Genomic DNA, 12,568 nt, shown 5'->3' on the forward strand with positions numbered 1-12,568 from the left:
CACTGGGTGATTTTTATTTAAGGAGATCCAAAATACCTAAGTTGTACACTATTTTTCGTACTTCATATTAATTATTTAAGATGAACTCAGTGTTTTTACATGATGACATTTGCTGTATCAGTGATCAAGTGATATTAACTTTTGTGTGGGTTAGTTATTCCGTATAATTTAATGGGTTGACTGTTTATGGAGACATGTTACGCAATCATTGTTAACATACACAATAACTTTTCTATAATCATAAATACTCGTTAAACTGGTTGAATTTGGAGGGTATCGCATACTTCGGTACAGTAAAGCCTTTAATATGTTCCGTTACAAGGTGTTCTACATACACTACTGGCCATTAAAATTGCTACACCACGAAGATGACGTGCTACAGACGCGAAATTTAACCGACAGGAAGTAGATGCTGTGATATGCAAATGATTAGCTTTTCAGAGCATTCACGCAAGGTTGGCGCCGGTGGCGACACCTACAACGTGCTGACATGAGGAAAGTATCCAACCGATTTCTCATACACAAACAGCAGTTGACCGGCGTTGCCTGGTGAAACGTTGTTGTGATGCCTCGTGTAAGGAGGAGAAATGCGTACCATCACGTTTCCGACTTTGATAAAGGTTGGATTGTAGCCAATCGCGAATGCGGTTATCGTATCGCAACATTGCTGCTCGCGTTGGTCGAGATCCAGTGACTGTTAGCAGAATATGGAACCGGTGGGTTCAGGAGGGTAATACGGAACCCCGTGCTGGATCCCAACGGCCTCGTATCACTAGCAGTCGAGATGACAGGCATCTTATCCGCATGGCTGTAACGGATCGTGCAGCCACGTCTCGATCCCTGAGTCAGCAGATGGGGACGTTTGCAAGACAACAACCATCTGCACGAACAGTTCGACGACGTTTGCAGCAGCATGGACTATCAGCCCGGAGACCATGGCCTGCGATAGTGTACTCAACGACGAACCTGGGTGCGCGAATGGCGAAACGTCATTTTTTGGATGAGTCCAGGTTCTGTTTACAGCATCATGATGGTCGCATCCGTGTTTGGCGACATCGCGGTGAATGCACATTGGAAGCGTGTATTCGTCATCGCCATACAGGCGTATCACCAGGTGTGATGGTATGGGGTGCCATTGGTTACACGTCTCGGTCACCTCTTGTTCGCATCGACGGCACTTTGAATAGTAGACGTTACATTTCAGATGTGTTACGACCCGTGGCTCTACCCTTCATTCGATCCCTGCGAAACCCTACATTTCAGCAGGATAATGCACGACCGCATGTTGCAGGTCCTGTACTGGCCTTCCTGGATACAGAAATTGTTCGACTGCTGCCCTGGCCAGCACATTCTCCAGATGTCTCACCAATTGAAAACGTCTGGTCAATGGTGGCCGAGCAACTGGCTCGTCACAATACGCTAGTCACTACTCTTGACGAACTGTGGTATCGTGTTGAAGCTGCATGGGCAGCTGTACCTGTACACGCCATCCAAGCTCTGTTTGACTCAATGCCCAGGCGTATCAAGGCTGTTATTACGGCCAGAGGTGGTTGTTCTGGGTACTGATTTCTCAGGATCTATGCACCCAAATTGCGTGAACATGTAATCACATGTCAGTTCTAGTATAATATATTTGTCAAATGAACACCCGTTTATCATCTGCATTTCTTCGTGGTGTAGCAATTTTAATGGCCAGTAGTGTAGTTTCCCTCCAGTTGAGTAAAACACGCAGAATATTCATATAGGCCTGTGAAAGTGTCAGCAAAGTACTTCTGTGGGATGTTAAGATCGCACGTCATATTGGCTTGAAAATCAGTTATGTCATTGAGCCTTCTTGTGGATTTCTGCACTTCGTCATTCTGTGGTAAGTTCGTATTAATAACACCACGTGATGATTTTTCCAGAAAAGAATTGTCCCGTCTTTTGCGTTTCAATAAAGTCGTGGCAGGTGTCCTTGATCATATTTGTTGGGAGGTGGGGTGATCGAGATCTGCGCGAACGAACTTTACACACACTGTTCTCTTCTTCTAACCGTTTTGGAGTATATCTTGAACGCCTAGAGATGTTGCTCCTTTGCGATTTTTGCCACAAAGACGCTGACACATTACGGCCGCACGTTCATTACTAAACAATGCTTACTCACAACTGCATGCTCGAATGTACATCTGTTGTTTACAGTTGTTAGTTCAAGCTGTTTCCGCATTTACTGTGCTGACGTCATTAATACGCCAGGAAGAAAATCAGTCACGGGACTTTTTGGACGGACGATGCAGGCCGCTGGAGTCGGAAGTATTGAAAAGCAAGAGTCGTAATTGGCTCTGCTGTGAATACCTCACATGTAGCTGTAAGTTGCCACGCGTTCCATGTATTTTACAACCTGCTACAGTAGCAGCATGTTCAAAATCTCTTCTGTTTATACTGAGGGAGGTGGCGCAGTGGTTAAGAAAATCGATTCTTATTTGGGAGGGCGACGGTTCAAATCCCGGTCGAGCCATCCAGTTTTAAGTTTTCCGTGACTTCCCTAAAACGCCTAAGGAGAATGCTGGGATGTATCCGTCGAAAGGGCACGGTCGATTTCGTATCCCAGTCCCTCCCCGATCCTAATTTGTCTCAGTCTATAATAATATCGTCGTGATTTTATTTTCGTATTCTGGTTGCCTCCGCTGTTAGCGTACATGGGCGCAAAATAATTCGTACGATACCTTATCAATGAAAACGAGACAACGAGGGTCTAGGCATAACGTATATATAATCCATGTCGTGAGATTCTGTTCGTTCTTCAAAAACCTCATTGTCAACAGGCCCTTTTAGGGTTCAACGGGCCATATAGACTTAAAAAAGTGTACAGTAATCTGTAATGCTTAAGAGCTGCTTCAACAGTGGTGTTCGTCAGAATTGGTAATTTGTATAGGAGTGATGGTTACTGAAATTGGAAAATTATGAAGAACAGATAACCCATTGCGGTTGAAAACTGACTAAAAACTTAGCACGAAGTACAAGCTTATCCGGTTCGAACTATTAAACTCTGCTTTTGTTCATGTTCATCTTACATCCTCCTTTCAAGATACTGAGAACAGGTTCAGACGATCAACGATTTAAACTTAAACAAGTTTGTGCGTACATGAAAACTGTAAATAGTCGAAACACCTCGAAGAAGCGTATGCAAAATGCATTCAGTAAATGTTATAACAAAATTGTGTCTACGGAAGTGTTGCAGTACCTAAGGGAGTACTGCGATACTTCTGTAGGCACAATTTTGTTATAAAGGAGTGTATCGCCATGTGCAGTTGAAGAATCATAATTTCCGGTTGTATACTGCACTAAAATACTGATACCAAAACTACTCTAAAATGATTGTGAATTGTATTTTTCAGAGTTCGTACGCAGAAGCAGACGGTTTTACAGTTCTTACGTTTTCAGCTGCATACTTGTGACTGTAGAATATTTCGAAGTAACTGTTTCGGTAACTAAAAAGCAATTACTGACGTTCGATGAAGGCAAGGGTACATGATGCGGTGGCTTCCCTGCTAATTTTTCTGTTATTCATCACAAAACACAAAGGATTTGGCCTTTTTTCATGATCCTAGGTCATTAGAGTAACGGGAAGCCTCGCATGATTGGAGGCGCACGTGCTTTTAAAATTTATTGCAAAAGCAGTGCGAAGAACATGTGACTATTCTAATCATTCCGAACTGTTTTAGTTGCCGAACAAAACTGTGACAGATGAGAAAGTCCCACCGTTGTTGAATAGCTGCGTTAGAAAGTTGCTACGAAGGCAAAGAGAGCTATATCACAGACAGGGTAGTCAGAGCGTCACTGACGATAAAAGAAGTTCAACGAAGTCAAAATGAGCACAATGAGAGCAATTCGAGAAGCGTTTAATGAATTCGAAAGTAAAATTTCGCCAACCGATCTGGAAATAAGCCCCATGAAGTTTTGTTCTTGCGTAAAGTCAGTAACCGTATCAAAATCATTTATTCAGTCGCTCAGTGACAACGAAACGGAAGATGATAGAGAAGGCATAGGTACTGAATTCGAATTCGGTCTTTCGAAAATGTTTCACAGCACGAACCGCGAAATGGTAGATACAGGGATAAATGATCGCCGAATAGATAATCACTAAAATCGTTCACTAGTGAAAAGCATGTGGACCTGATACGACACCTATAAGATTCTACGCAGATTATGCAAAACAATTTTCCTCTCCTTCCATCAGCAGTATATCGTAGGTTGCTGCAACAAGAAAGGGTGCCAAGCAATTGGAAACAAATACCGTATGTCATTCCGGTTTTCGAGACGGGTCGTCAGATAGATGCACGTAAGTGTAGGCCTGTAATGCTGGCGTCAATCTGTTACAGAATTACGCAACACGATTAATGCTTACACATTATAACCTTTTTGCCGAACGATAATCTCCTCTATAAAAATCAACATGGATTCAAAATGGCTCTGAGCACTATGCGACTTAACTTCTGAGGTCATCAGTCGCCTCGAACTTAGAACTAATTAAACCTAACTAACCTAAGGACATCACACACATCCATGCCAAGGCAGGATTCGAACCTGCGACCGTAGCGGTCGCTCGGTTCCAGACTGTAGCGCCTAGAACCGCAAGGCCACTCCGACCGGCCACGGATTCCGCAGGCAGAAATTTTGTGAAACTCGGCTAGTTCACTTCCTCCATTAGGTCCAGAGCGCCGTATACAACAGCGCCCAAGTTGAAACCGTGTTCCTGTATTCAGGAAGGCATTTGATACAGTTCCGCACTGTCGTTTGGAAAACAGAATAAGTGCTTACCGATTATCGAAACAGATTTGTGACAAGACCCTTTATTTCTTAGCAGATAGGATACAGGACGTCGTTCTTAACGGGACATCGCCAGAAGTTCCGCGTGGCTGTTCGCGGGTGACGCTGATTGTGTAGGAAGACAGGAGGGATATTCAGAAACACCTGCATAGGATCTGCGATTGTTACGGGGAGTTGCAATTGGTCCAGAACGTAAGTCATTTTAACGTATTGCTCATAAATAAGTGGAGACGTTTACTGCTGTTCGATTGCACTGTTGTAGATAAATCACTGGAAACAGTAACTACCGGAAAATATCTAAACGTAACTGGAGCGACCTTTAGTGGAAAGTCCACATAAAACTAATTCTAGAAATAGCAGATGCCAAGTTCAAATTCACTAGAAGAATCTTAAGGAATTCATCCAAGGAGAAAGTGACGTACACTCATTTGACCGATTCTTGAGTTTGCTACTCAGTCTGGGGCTCTTACCAGGGAGGTTTGATAGAGAAAACAGAAAATATCCAACGAAGTTTTAGTAAGCGCGAGAGGGTTACGAAGTTGTTCAACGAGCCCCAGTGGCAGACGCTACGAGAGAAATGATGATGAGAAATTCACTGTTAAAAATCCAAGTGCGGTCCAGGAAGAGTCGGGCAATATACACTGAAGAGCCAAAGAAACTGGTACACCTGACTAATATCGTGTAGCGCCTCTGCGAGCACGCAGAAATGCCGCAACACGACGTGGCATGGACTCGACTAATGTCTGAAGTAGTGCTGGAGGGAATTGACACCATCAATGTTGCAGGGTTGTCCATAAATCCGAAAGATTTCGAGGGGTGGAGATATCTTATCAACAGCACGTTGCAAGGCAACCCAGATATGCTCAATAATGTTCATGTCTTGGGAGTTTGGTGGGCAGCGGAAGTGTGTAAACTCAGAAGACTGTTCCTAGAGTCACTCTGTAGCAATTCTTGACGCGTGGGGTGTCGCAATGTCCTTCTGGCTTTGCCCAATTCCGTCGGAATGCACAATGGACATGAATGGATGCAGGCGATCAGACAGGATGCTTACTTACGTGTCACCTGTCACAGTCGTATCTAGACGTAACAGCGGTCCCACATCACTCCAACTGGGCACGCCCCACACCATTACAGAGCCTCCACCAGCTTGAACTGTCCGCTGCTCACATGCGGGGTCCATGGACTCATGAGGTTGTCTCCATACCCGTACACGTCCATCCACTCGATACAACTTGAAACGAGACTCGTCCGACCAGACAAAATGTTTCCAGTCATCAACAGACCAATGTCCGTGTTTACAGGCCCAGGCGAGGGGTAAAACTTTATGTCGTGCAGTCATCAAGGGTACATGAGTGGGCCTTCAGCTCCGAAAGTCCATATCGATGACGTTTCGTTGAATGGTTCTCACGCTGACACTTGTGGCGGCCCAGCACTGAAATCTGCAGCAACCTGCAGAAGGGCTGCACTTCTGTCACATTGAACGATTCTCTTCAGTCGTCGTTGGTTCCGTTCTTGCAGAATATTTTTCCGGCCGCAGCGATGTCGGAGATTTGATGTTTTACCAGATTCCTGATATTCACGGTACATTAGTGAAATGGTCGTTCGGGAAAATCCCCACTTCAGCGCCACTTCGGAGATGCTGCGTCCCATCGCTCGTGCCCCGACTATAACACCACGCTCAACCTCACTTAAATATTGATAACCTGCCACTGTAGCGGCAGTAACCGTTCTGACAACTGCACTAGACACTTGTCTTATATAGGCGTTCCCGACAGCAGCACCGTATTCTGCCTGTTTACATATCTCTGTGTTTGAATACGATTGCCTATACCAGTTTCTTTGGCGCTTCAGTGCCTTCTTCTTCCCACATACAACCTGCGAAATGACCACGACGAGAAAATCAGGTACTTTAAAGCTCACATGGGGGCTTACTGACACTTTTTCTTCCCACGCACCATTCGCGAATGGAAGAGGAAAAGGTCTTGCGGAGTATAGATGGTATTCTGTAAAACCTAAGATCGAGCTAGATACAATAACATAACATATCAACAACTCGGAAGAAACAAATGAGACAGCGGAAGCATGTTTCCCGCAATTTTGTCCTCAGGATGCGCCCTGTCTGGTGTATACACTGTGTTTGATCCTGGAGGCGTTGGAACAGGTGAGGTGTGATCAGGCATTGGAATTCCACATTTGTTTTGATTCCTTGAGCATTTTGTTTGCTATGCAGCAGATGTAACCAGCCGATGATGATGATGATGATGATGATGATTGGTTTGTGGGGCGCTCAACTGCGTGGTTATCAGCGCCCGTACAATTATCCAATCTTTGCTCAGTCCAATTTCGCCACTTTCCTGGATGATGATGAAATGATGAGGACAACACAAACACCCAGTCATCTCGAGGCAGGTGAAAATCCCTGACCCCGCCGGGAATCGAACCCGGGACCCCGTGCTCGGGAAGAGAGAACGCTACCGCGAGACCACGAGCGGCGGACCTAACCAGCCGATAACGCAGTTCAAAATACCCATGACATTCATATTCCTGTTGCAAGGACGGCGGAGGTTTCGTCTTTCTTCTGGATGCTAGGCTACATGAGAATCATGGGAACTGATTTGGCAAATCTAGTAGCACGCCTCTGAAGTGCTTCTATGTCTTCCTTTAATCCGACCTGGTGGGAATTCTAAACACTCGAACAGTACTCCAGAATGTGTCGTATTAGTGTTCTATACTTCGTCTCTTTTATTTATGAGCTACACTTTCCCAAAATTCTGCAAAGAAAACGAAGTCGAGCGTTCGCCTTCCCTACTATCAACCTGACGTGCTCATTCCATTTCACATCGTTTTGTAACGTTACGCCTAGGTTTTTAATCGAAGTGACTGTGTCAAACATTTAGAGCAAGTCGCCATACATCACAAGAACCAGAAATATCGTCTAAGTCATCTTGTATGTTCTTACAGTCACTCAACGACAACGCCTTTCCGTACACCAAAGCCGTAAATTGCTGTTCACCCTGTCCATCCGGTCATTTATGTGTACAGATAGTGAAAGCCATCCTATCACACTTTCCTGGGGCACTTCTGGTGATATCCTTGTCTCTGATGAACACTCACCATCGAGGGAAACATACTGGGTTCTGTTACTTAAAAGGTCTTCGAGCCACGCACATATCTAGGAACCTAAACCGTATCCTTAGACCTTCCTCAACAGTCTGCAATGGGACGCCGTGACGAACGTGTTCCGGAAATCTAGGAATATGGATCTGCCCGTTGCCCTCCATCCATGGCGAGAAAAGGGCAAACCGAGTTTCACAAGAGTGATGTTTTCTATTAAACATTTTACGTTGGAATTGAGCATGCTTACGTGACGTGATGCGTTACGGGCTGTATAGAACGGTCGTTAGCGACACAGAATGTTTATTCGCTCGACACGGTGTTCAAAGAATGGCGAAAATTCCTCATTTAGGTGACTGTTATAAGGAATGGAGAGAGATGTCCCGTTAAATGGCAACGACTGTCATCAAAGAAAGACGAGGCCATTTGAACATTGATCCGATGCGTCAGTGGCGTCTGTAGAAAGTGGCCAGGTAGAAGTGACGGTAAACCGCGAGTAGACTACCCTGACAGAACACAGTGACACAATGGTTTACGGAGGACCAGAATTTTATAAGTTTTTATTGGCGCTTTTCGTTTAGTATAAAATCAATATTTTAATTAATACGTCGTAAAAATTGAAAAATTCTGCCAGAGCGGACTCAAATCCGGATTTCCTGCTTTTCACGAGCAGACGTCTTAATCAGTAGCCTGTCTGAACAAGCCTACAGACTCGACGCAAACTTACATTGTCACTAATGTTTCGGCCTATTTTTTCTGAACACTAGTACCAGATTTTCTCCCGCGTTGTGTGGGGGGAATAGCACCACTGGACGAGTGGTGTTGTGCTGCGCGCTGTGGCTGAGCGGTTTGAGGCGCTATGTCACTGATTGCGCTGCCCCTCCCGCTGGAGGTTCGAGTCCTCCATCGGGCATGGGTGTGTGTGTTGTTCTTAGTTTAAGTGATGTGTAAGCCTAGGGACCGATGACCTCAGTAGTTTGGTCCCTTAGGATTTGACACACATTTGAACATTCGAGCGCTGTTGTGTAGGATTGTGACTTTCCTGCCACAAGTGAAATCATGTAAATAAAATCAGTTGGATTAGATTCAATGAAATGTATGGATGATTGGGTTGAACTCAATGAAGATGCAATGATATTGAATGATATCGGCTAACACTGGTCTGAAATTCTGAAATTGCTGTGGAATAAATACGTTGTGACATGAAAATTTGTGGCAGACGTTGACCGGAACTCTGATTTTTTGCTTTTTATATGTATCCCTTGTGGTAGGGTCCTCCATGTATTCTGTTCCTCCTGTGATACTGTTCCCACATTACCTGTAGAAGATTCAATGGTTCAAATGGCTCTGAGCACTATAAGACTTAACATGTGAGGTCATCAGTCCCCTACTTAAACCTAACTAACCTAAGGACATCACACACATCCATGCCCGAGGCAGGATTCGAACCTGCGACCGTAGCAGCAGCGCGGCTCCGGACTGAAGCGCCTAGAACCGCTCGGCCACAACGGGCGGCTCCCTGTCGAAGAACCTGTGCCCGGAATGCTTAAGTGGAAACAATGATGTTTGAATCAAAGCTCGAGGCATGTTCAGCTAGCCCAATTGTTTAGGAGATTAATTGCGAAAAGAAGGAAATCCAGGTTCCAGTCCCAGTTTGGCACAAATTTTGTATCACGATACGACATAGATATTACATTGTGGGCTCACCATATCATACGGTATTCGCTGATAATTTTCCATGTCATTGCACGTGCATTGATTTTCTGCTCATCAACCATTCATTTCGTTTGAGTGAGTCTAAGTCAACTGAAATATTTTGATTATAGAATTGTACATTCCAGGTTCACATATCAGTGCATAAAATGACTCATCTCATAACAGAAATCTGCAAACATAAGGGTTTAAACCAGGGACTTCGATGTTGTCAATATTAAAAGGCACAGCCAAGGGTGATTTACTGCTTCTGAAGCCTTTAGTCAATAAATTTAAAAAAAGTGCTTGTTTAGGAAAAAAAAGAGAAAAGAATACATGGGATCGAGACAGAGTATGTAAACTGTGAGGAAAAAAAGGAAAAAAAGAACGCACTACGATGGAATTATCCGAATGGAACGGAAATCGGTAGATGAGACATACGTGTACAGACAAACAAATTATTATAATTTCAGAAAAATGTAGTGTTCAAAAATGTTCAAATGTGTGTTAAATCTTATGGGACTTAACTGCTAAGGTCATCAATCCCTAAGCTTACACGCTACTTAATCTAAATTATCCTAACAGCAAACACACATACCCATGCCTGAAGGAGGACTCGAACCTCCGCCGGGACCAGCCGCACAGTTCATGACTGCAGCGCCTCAGACCGCTCGGCTAATCCCACGCGGCAAAATGGAATGATTTATTCAAGAGAAAGAGCTTCACAAATTGAGCAAGTCAATAACGCAGTGGTCCATCTCTGGCCTTATATAAGTAGTTATTCTGCTTGGCGTTGAATAATAGCGTTGTTGGATGTCGTCCTGATAACGTGCCAAATTCTGTCCATTTGGCACGTTAGATCGTCAAAATCCGGAGCTGGTTGAAGAGCTCTCTGCCCACAATGCTCGAAACGTTCTCAGTTGGGGAGAAATCCGGTGACTTGACGGCCAAGGTAGTGTTTGGCAAGCACGAAGACAAACAGTAGAAACTCTCGCCGTGTGCGGGCGAGAATTATCTTGCTGAAATGTAAACCCAGGATATCTTGTCACGAAGGACAAGAAAATGGGGCGTACAATATCGTTTAGTGGTACAGGGTACCCCCTGCCACACACCGTAACGTAGCTTTCGGAGTATCTATGTAGATGTAGACGTACCGCTGTGCTGTAAAGATTTCGCGGATGACAACCAAAGGTGTCCAGATCGTCAAAATCCGGAGCTCGTTGAAGAGCTCTCTGCCCACAATGCTCGAAACGTTCTCAGTTGGGGAGAAATCCGGTGACTTGACGGCCAAGGTAGTGTTTGGCAAGCACGAAGACAAACAGTAGAAACTCTCGCCGTGTGCGGGCGAGAATTATCTTGCTGAAATGTAAACCCAGGATATCTTGTCACGAAGGACAAGAAAATGGGGCGTACAATATCGTTTAGTGGTACAGGGTACCCCCTGCCACACACCGTAACGTAGCTTTCGGAGTATCTATGTAGATGTAGACGTACCGCTGTGCTGTAAAGATTTCGCGGATGACAACCAAAGGTGTCCAGGCGCCCCAAACCATCTGTCCTGGTTGTCGGACCGTATGGTGGGCGACAGACAGGCTGTATCCCACCACTGTTCGGGCGTCTCCAGACGGGTCTTCACTGGTCATCTGGGCTCCTTTCGAAGCGGGTCTCATCACTGAAGACAGTTCTACTCCAGTCAATCAGATTCCAGGACGAAGACGTGTCTGGAGACGCCCCGGACAGCGGTTGGATGCCAACCTGACTGTCCTCCGCCATACAGTCCGACAACCAGGAGTGATGGTCTGAGGTGCCATTTCTTTTCATAGTAGAAAAGTCCCCTTTGGTTGTCATCCACGGAACTCTTACAGCACAGCGCTACGTCAACAATGTTCTACACTCCGTTTTGTTGCCCTTCATGAAAAGCCATCCTGGGCTTACATTTCAGCAAGATAATGCTCACCGCACACGGCGTGATTTTCTGCTATTTGTCGTCGTGCTTGCCAAACCCTGTGTTAGTCAGCAAGGTCACCGAATCTGTTCACGACTGAGAAAGTCTTAAGCGTAATGTGCAGGGCTCTCGAAGCAGCTCGGGATTTTGACGATCTAAAGCGCCAATTGGACAGAATTTGGCCGATGTCCTCAGGAGGACAGGCAACAGATCTGTCCGTCAGTGCCAAGCCGAATAACTGCTTACAAGGGGCCAGAGGTGGACCAACTTGCTCGATTTGTGAAGCTCTTTGTCTTGAATAAATCATCCAAGTTGGTGAAATCGTAAGCAATTTATCTACACATTTACATCACATCTACCGATTTCCGTTACACTCGGATACTTCCTTTGTGGTACGTGCATTTTCTTGGAGTGTATACCGTATAAGCTACAGGTTGGCGAAATAATGCTGACCCACCAGATATTTATCAGACGGACACGGAAATGACCGTTGTTAATAAAAGGAGAACTGCTCGTCACAGAAATGCTGGGAACCGTTATTTCGATGCACCATTCAGTTGCTGTTGCCTGTTGCGTGTTTGCTGTTGTATATCTCCCGCATGCTCTTTCCCGGGCGCATGGCTGCGTCATTACGTCTGAGTGAGTGAGAGGAGCAGACGTGTTTAATGACCAGCTGAATGCAACTCAAAATGCTCACGATAAAACAGCGCGTGTTAATTGTCGAGTGTTACGCAAAGCTCAGTTGGTGGACAACGTGTGCGGAACTTTTTGAGCGCAGTAGCTAAGACGATAAGTGTTATGGCAAAACCTCCATAAAATTCAGCAATTAAAAATTTAGTGGCAAAATGACACGAAACGGGCTCTGTAGCAATTAAAAACTGTAACTTTTCGAGGAAACTTGGAACATTAGAAAACAATGCTCGAGCGAAGGAAAACCTGGAACAAAGTGTGACGAAATCTCAGCACCGCTTACCTTTGTGAGTGGGGCGTTAAGAGATCGTCGTGTTGAAA

The 12,568-nt window shown here is 45.0% G+C and overlaps 1 protein-coding gene across 3 annotated transcripts in view; it reads left to right on the forward strand.

The window, feature by feature from the left end:
• LOC126184737 (filaggrin) overlaps nt 1–12,568 on the forward strand; it is a 351,145-nt gene that overhangs the window by 124,820 nt on the left and 213,757 nt on the right. The gene's annotated exons all lie outside the window — the stretch shown is intronic.

Source organism: Schistocerca cancellata, chromosome 4, assembly GCF_023864275.1.
Source record: "Schistocerca cancellata isolate TAMUIC-IGC-003103 chromosome 4, iqSchCanc2.1, whole genome shotgun sequence".
NCBI lineage: Eukaryota > Metazoa > Arthropoda > Insecta > Orthoptera > Acrididae > Schistocerca > Schistocerca cancellata.